The following is an 8,061-nucleotide window of genomic DNA, read 5'->3' on the forward strand; positions in this document are numbered from 1 at the left end:
GAACATCATATATGAATCCTATTCAATTCTGACAATAGTTTAATTTCAAAACATGTCAAAACGTAGCAAAACTTACGTCCAGTTGTAGCCTACGTTGATAGGAACTCGGTACTGAAGTCGGATTTAAAATCTGACGGGCGGATTTCGTAAAAATCGCAAATCTATGCTTCGAACCCTTTTCTTTCCCTCTTTCCTCAATTTCCTTTGTTTCTTATTCTGAAGACTCAAATGTACGTATATATATCTATATACATACACGTTGCATGATTAAGGGCAAGTGGCAACTTTTCATTCTGCATGTTTCTCGCTAGGGCGGTCAAAACCTACCGCTAGGGCGAGTCAGTTTCGGTCGAGATCCTCGGCTGAACATCTCCTCTCGCTCGGGCGGTCAGAAGTTGCTCGCTAGGGCGAAGAACTCTCGGCCCTCACAAATTATCATGCGCGCTCGGGCGGTGCTTTTCTGCCGCTCGGGCGCGAGATGTTCGGCCTAACATCTTGAGATGTTCGGTTCAACATCTTGGCTTAACATAAACCAACGCCCGACTTCGTCAGTTGAGTTCCTATGACTTCCATTACGTCAATTAATCAACATCTGATTACAGTAATTAAATCTCGGGCATTACATTTCTCCCCCTCTTAGATCTGAGTTCGTCCTCAAACTCACAACAATCAAGTCAGATATATCAGAAGAAATATGTACAGAGTTTAAACTAAAACTCAAATATCTGATTTCAGTCTGGAATAAGAATTCACGAAGTATAATGTCATAATACTTCTTCTCCAGTTCTTCTGACAGAATCAATCTCACAACAATGGCTATACAACATCCGTATATACCAATCACCAATTCATAACAAATCAGTATTAACATCTGTTACCAAATTTGTTAATCCTAGTCAAAGATATATTCAATCTTCGGCTTCAAATACCAACAGTCATTGTCCGACATTGGCTTATTTAGCCTATGCATTCTGAGCTATCCTCATTTCTTCTGATTCAGCCTCCTTTTCCTTATCAGATTTCTGATCTTAACAAATCTAATCTCAGGCATCACCGCAATATCATTCCCATACGAAGGAAATCCGCAGTTCTCATGGTACAATACCTTGACTAGAGCTATTTTGATACTCATCTCATAGCTATTATTGTACAATAATTCACAAGCGACAATGAATCATGTCAACTAGTGCTAAAATCAAGCACTACATGTCCTGGATATCCTCCAGTATCTAGATAGTTCACTCCGACTATCTGTCAATCTATAATTCATAGATAAAAATCATGCTATACATTCTGCCAAAAGTACAAAATCAAACGAATATCACAGTCTGATAAAATCAACTTTGGCATTCAATACAATCTGACCTCCGTTTCTGACATCCTCTCAGTCGTCTGGTCATATTTGTACGTCATCCTGTACAATATCACATAGGCAGATTTGAACAATTGTTCAATCATAACCACCTACTGGTACAATGTTGGCAAAATTTCGGTGATTCCATCACCAAATCCATAGAAATGTACTCCCATGTCTATTAAAAAATCAATAATCAAGATAATCAATCTCTTTGTTTCTATCTTTCTGTCTTCATCTGTCAGCGATTTAGACATTTCAATATAAATTCTGACATAACTGATTCCATCTGTTTATATCAACACTATCCATTCGAATTATCACACATTTCCTGTTACCAGAACAGTACTGAATCTACTACTGTGTGCATCTGACAATACCTGCCATTCAAATCCGAATATCTGACACAAACAAATCAGCTAATCATATAAAATAAAATATTACCTACCTGGTATTCGGCTCTGACACACTGTTCTAACTACCAAAATCAAGTTCTGAACAGTCCGATTCAACTTCTGAACTGTTTTAATCTTCAAAATCAGTTCTGACTCGACTGAACTGTATATAATCTCAACGGTTCATAACAATCGATATCAAACACAGACTCAGAATGATAATAATATCATATCAGATTCAGAATATCAGTACACAATGCTGATCTAATGACTGCATAAGACACAATCTCTGACATTTCTGACATCTCGGAAATTCTATCATATTCAATGTCATTCTCAGTCACTGATCCCTGTCTCAACAGTACTATAATTTAGTCAGTATACTATCTTCAGATATCATAGAATCTGAGTACAATCTGTCACAATCGAGATTCATATCCGAACAATTCTGTATACCACAATCTCAGTTCCCAGAATATTCAATTCAATCATACACTGCGAATATATCCAAATGTCATAGATAAAACGAGCATAATATCATCAGAATATTGCTGAACACAGGATTTATCAATCCATCATTGGAACTGAAGTATTTTCCAGAGAAACATATATTCAAATGTAACTCTAACTCTTAGACAATACTTCTTTCAACTGATATCTCAATTCTTTCAGTTCCATCAGTATCAGTCTATAAGAAATTCTAAAATGAAACCAATACCTGGAATCAAATCAAGGCTGAAATCACTCTTCCGGATACAGGACAACCTGAAATCTCATCTGAAAGACTATAGCAAACTTCCTGCTATTAGTAAATCAATCCCTGATAAGCTCAACTTCAGTCATCAACTGAATACATAAGGAATTACTCCATTCCTTTCGATAATCATCGAATCATAAACAATACAGATATCAAGGAATTCAAAATCTAAATCCCTTACTGTATATCATTCATTCATTGGCCATTTCAGGTCCGAATCTTACCATCTCCTGGCAAGACTCTATAATAAATCTGTACTTGTTCGATATCTCAATATCAACCAAGCAGTCATCATCAGACAATACAAGTACAAGCTAGTCTAATTCAATCTCATTCTCAACTTACTGCAGTATATGATATATCACAGAATATCACTGATATCAAATTCTTTCCCCAAGAAGGTAAGGAAGCAATACTACAGTAGATACAGAACCAACAGGTATAACATATATCAGTGCCACCCAATCCAGGATAATCATACTGATTGCATTAGTATATATCAATACATATGCACCATAATCATAAAGGAACAATACCTGCCACTATATCATCAAGTGTGTCCTGGGTCTGTTCCTTGATCACCATTTCCAGATGATCTAGCTCCCTGAAATCCTCGGGAACCTCTCAGTTCTAATATTCCTTTGGTTGTAATCCACCAACTTCTGGCAGCTTCTCGTAACTGAGGGAATACCAGTTTAATTCGCTGTTCATCTGTACAATTAAGTAATTCGAACAGTATTTCTATGTCATCCAACCAGTTCTCATACTCTTCAGATGTCCGGATACCACTCAAAATCGGCGGCTGAAATAACTGAAACTCTTTCAATTTAGTTTTCATCTGAATTTCTGATACATCTATCTGATCAGACGAAGTACTACCCCTTTCTGAAAATCTTCTACGAGGTATATCTGATGATCACAGGAATCAGTAATCACAAAAGATAATCATTCTCAATCCCTTTCTGATCAGCTTACCTTCTGATCAAGAATTGGTTCTGATTCATTTTCAAATCAGATATATTACCAAATCAATTCAGATATTCAGGTAACATACATTTAAACGCAATAAAACATGCTGGCATGCTAGCATACTCAATGTAAATCAACATAATACTATATCACATGCTAGCAATCAAAAGCAGGAAAGAAAACTCAGTCTACCCCGCTCACTCTTTTCTATCTCAGTGCTAAGGAACCTACAGTTCAAGGACCTCCAGCTCAAGGACCTACAGTTCAAGGACCTACAGCTCTGATACCACCTGTTGTGGGGACCCGGACGCTAATCCATTCCTTACTCGTCTTTAGGATATTAAATCATTCATAATAGACAGGGTCTAAAATTTTTTTCTTTAAAATGCAAAGCGGAAACGTAATGTAATTAAAATCAAATTACATATTAACCATGAACATACAAATCTGATGTTATCTACAATAATCCAACTAGGTTCAACTACAGATCAGTGTTGAATCCTAAGTTGCTTCTGAAGCCCGGATCTCCACGCTATCTAGTCCAGCCTCGTTCTCTTCTTGACCCTGGTCCTATCCCCTGTTGCCATGCACACATACAAACAAGACAACAGCCGGATAACTCCGGTGAGATATAAATATCCCAGTATAAATCATGTATACATGCAATCATATAAATCATATAAGAGCATATAACAAAATCATATCCTATATCAACATCATGATATAAATCAATAACAAGAATAAATCATACTCTATACATGTACCCTAATCAGGAACATAATTCAATATCTAGAATAAATCCTATTCTAGGCATGTACCAATGTCAGGAACATAATCAATTTCAAGAATAACTTCTATTCTAAACATGGACCAACATCTGGAACATGATCAGTATCAAGAATAATTTCTATTCTAATTATGTACCAATATCAGGAACATAAAAGGACATGAACCATATTCAGGAACATAAATCAGTATTAATCAATACCCTAAGATATAACTGTCACTCAATCCAGTGACTCTACTTTTTAGACTAGACTCAATCCTAGTCTAGGGATCCCGGTTTCCAGATGTGGTATTCCTATATCGAATTCCGTAAAGGATGGAACCATAATCTCTATTACTCGATATAACCATGGCCCTGGTATTCCTATATCGAATTCCGTAATAGAAGAATTCCAATACCCTTTACTCGATATAACCAAATATGGTGTTCCTATATCGAATTCCGTAATAGATTCCATTACTCGATATAACCAAACATCCAGTGTCCTGACCTAACCGTCAAGGACTGTAGCTCTATCGCTAATATCCTATCTTGAGACATCGTGCAATGTGCCGTGGCGATACCACCACTATCCGGCACTTCTGTCACAAGATAACTCGTCTAATACCTGTCATCTAATATCAAGAGAACAAGTACATCAATCAACTTAATGCAAATATCAATGCAATAAAGTAAAGTATGTGATTTAGGGAAACTCGAGTCAAACCTCCCTCGAGTTGTGCAATCCCAACTCAACATTAATTTATACCTTTATCTTCTCGCTCAGAAGAAGAAGAAGAAGTTCCGACTCTATCTCGGTTCATTCCCAAATCTGGTAATCACAATATTGAACAGTCACAATATCAATAAATAACCCAATCCGGAATATGCTCTGATCAATATTTAAATCAAAATATACTCTGATCAATGTCAATCGACATATGGTATCAATACAATCTAAATCAATACCGACTCTGATCAATTTCAATCAACTGATATTTCGACGGCATAACAATACTGTCTCAATAATCCCGCCAGTCCAAACATCACAGATATAATATCAGAACTCATAATCTACATCGATACCAGTCATAATCTCAATAACAATACATATCTGATATGAATTCTCAGTCACATCGACTCCGAAAATCATAACAATTACATAACCAGTCTGTTCTTTAATCTGACTTCGATTCTATGATGTCTAACATGACAAGAACATCATATATGAATCCTATTCAATTCTGAAAATAGTTTAATTTCAAAACATGTCAAAACGTAGCAAAACTTACGTCCAGTTGTAGCCTACGTTGATAGGAACTCGGTACTGAAGTCGGATTTAAAATCTGACGGGCGGATTTCGTAAAAATCGCAAATCTATGCTTCGAACCCTTTTCTTTCCCTCTTTCCTCAATTTCCTTTGTTTCTTATTCTGAAGACTCAAATGTACGTATATATATCTATATACATACACGTTGCATGATTAAGGGCAAGTGGCAACTTTTCATTCTGCATGTTTCTCGCTAGGGCGGTCAAAACCTACCGCTAGGGCGAGTCAGTTTCGGTCGAGATCCTCGGCTGAACATCTCCTCTCGCTCGGGCGGTCAGAAGTTGCTCGCTAGGGCGAAGAACTCTCGGCCCTCACAAATTATACATGCGCGCTCGGGCGGTGCTTTTCTGCCGCTCGGGCGCGAGATGTTCTGTAGTGACCCGTTCCAGAATCACCTACTAGTCAAGAACTAAGCATGCAACTAACTTAATTAATTATAATCAGAGATAACAGCGGAAATATGGCCAACAATAATAGTTATACAACCCAATCGAAATCGAAGTCTAGACTAACTCAAAATGAAATATCCAGTACAACCATATCGAATCAAATGGAAAACACTGAAAACTAAACCAACCAGCTACTCAACGTCCTCCTCCTGCTCCTCCTGAGCCATCCAACCTGAGGCCTGCCCCGTGGGAATGGGGTGTCCAAGAATAAATAAAACCGAGGACGTGAGCGATAAGAACGCCCAGTACAAAAATATGAGTATACAAACCTATATGAAATGCACATGCTATGATATGATACCAGGGTAGTCAAGAAACAGGAATCACAAAGGATCTCAAAATGCTCAGTCTAGAGGCGCCAAGTGGATAGTGCCGCGCGGTCCAACCTCTGGGTCACTGCATCCACTACAAGACAGACGTGGACCTAAAATGTCCCGGACCACCGAAGCCCTCCCGACCCGTCGGCCACTGTGTACTCTCGGTGTCCATGCGTCCACAAGACAGGGCTGAGCGGCCCCAAGATATAGCTTATCTCGAAAGAGATACAGCTCAACAGTAAAGGCTATCTCGAAGGAGATACGGCTCAACATGATATGCAATATGCATCATAACTCGTGACATAATAGCATGCATCATATGACATATAACAATGCAGCAAATACTCATGCAACACATATATGAATGTATACTCAACCAGGATATCTCGGATAGTACTTTCGTACCTCTATCACAGCAAGCCTAGCCTTACGCAACACCGCTAATCAGGTTTAGCACAAGCCTACGCATCAAAAGCATACTCAATCAATACTACCATGCTCGACTAGCAAAACCAGTACTCCCTAGTACTACCAAAGGTTTAGGGTTTACCTTCGTCCGTCGACAGCCCTTTGATGTCGATTGCCTTGAAACTCAGGCGCCGCTACGCTACTACTCCTGGCAGCTCTTGGCTATCGCTCGACCAACAACTAACCCTAGAAACCTTCCAAACTCTCCAAAATGAGAGAAAACTCAAGAAATTGGCAAGTCAAAATGAGGAAATCCGAGCACTATTTATAGGCCATGTTCGGATCCTCCGAACAACACTTCGGAACGTCCGAACGCTACGTGTCCATTGGCTCTTGACAGCTCATGATCGGATCCTCCGATCATACACTTCGGACCGTCCGAACATGCATGGAAAATGACGTGTCGATCAACACTTGACACCTATGATCGGATTCACCGAACTACACTTCGGATCGTCCGAACTCTTCGGTGCTTCCGAACCCTCTTCGGTCCGTCCGATCATGACCATAGCCAAAATTACACCTTAAACCTTCTTAATCACCATTACTCCGTTAATTACCCAATTTGGAATTCGGGCTACTACATTCTCCCCCCCTTAAAAGATTTCGTCCTCGAAATCAGGCTTAGAGAATGAACAAAACGAAATAACAACATCATTAATACATCTCAATTGTTGTTGAATACAACTGATACTATGATTACAACTGAAAACACAAACTTATACAAAGCACAACTCAAAAGAGCTCTGGATGCTCCGAACGCATACGACTCTCTAACTCCCAAGTGGCTTCTTCAGTGCCTCGATGCTGCCACTGCACTAAGACAAGAGGAATGATCTTATTCCGCAACACCTTATCTTTGCGATCTAGAATCTGAACTGGTCGCTCCACGTAAGACAAATCCGTATCAAGTTGAACTTCAGATGGATGTAAGATGTGCAACTCGTCTGCTACATAACGTCTCAACAAGGATACGTGGAACACATCATGAATACTTGATAGGTACGGCGGCAACGCAAGTCTGTAAGCTAAATCTCCCACACATTCCAGTATCTCGAATGGACCAATAAATCTCGGAGACAGCTTACCCTTGAGACCAAATCTCAAAATCCTGCGAAAAGGCGAAACTCGGAGAAACACCTTCTCACCTGGTTGAAAATGAAGAGGTCGACGCTTTGTGTTCGCATAACTAGCCTGTCGATCCTGAGCAGTCTTAATCCGCTTCTTGATTACTGCAACCTTATCTATAGCCTGCT

Source organism: Primulina eburnea, chromosome 12 (assembly GCF_022965805.1).
Source record: "Primulina eburnea isolate SZY01 chromosome 12, ASM2296580v1, whole genome shotgun sequence".
Classification (NCBI taxonomy): Eukaryota; Viridiplantae; Streptophyta; class Magnoliopsida; order Lamiales; family Gesneriaceae; genus Primulina; species Primulina eburnea.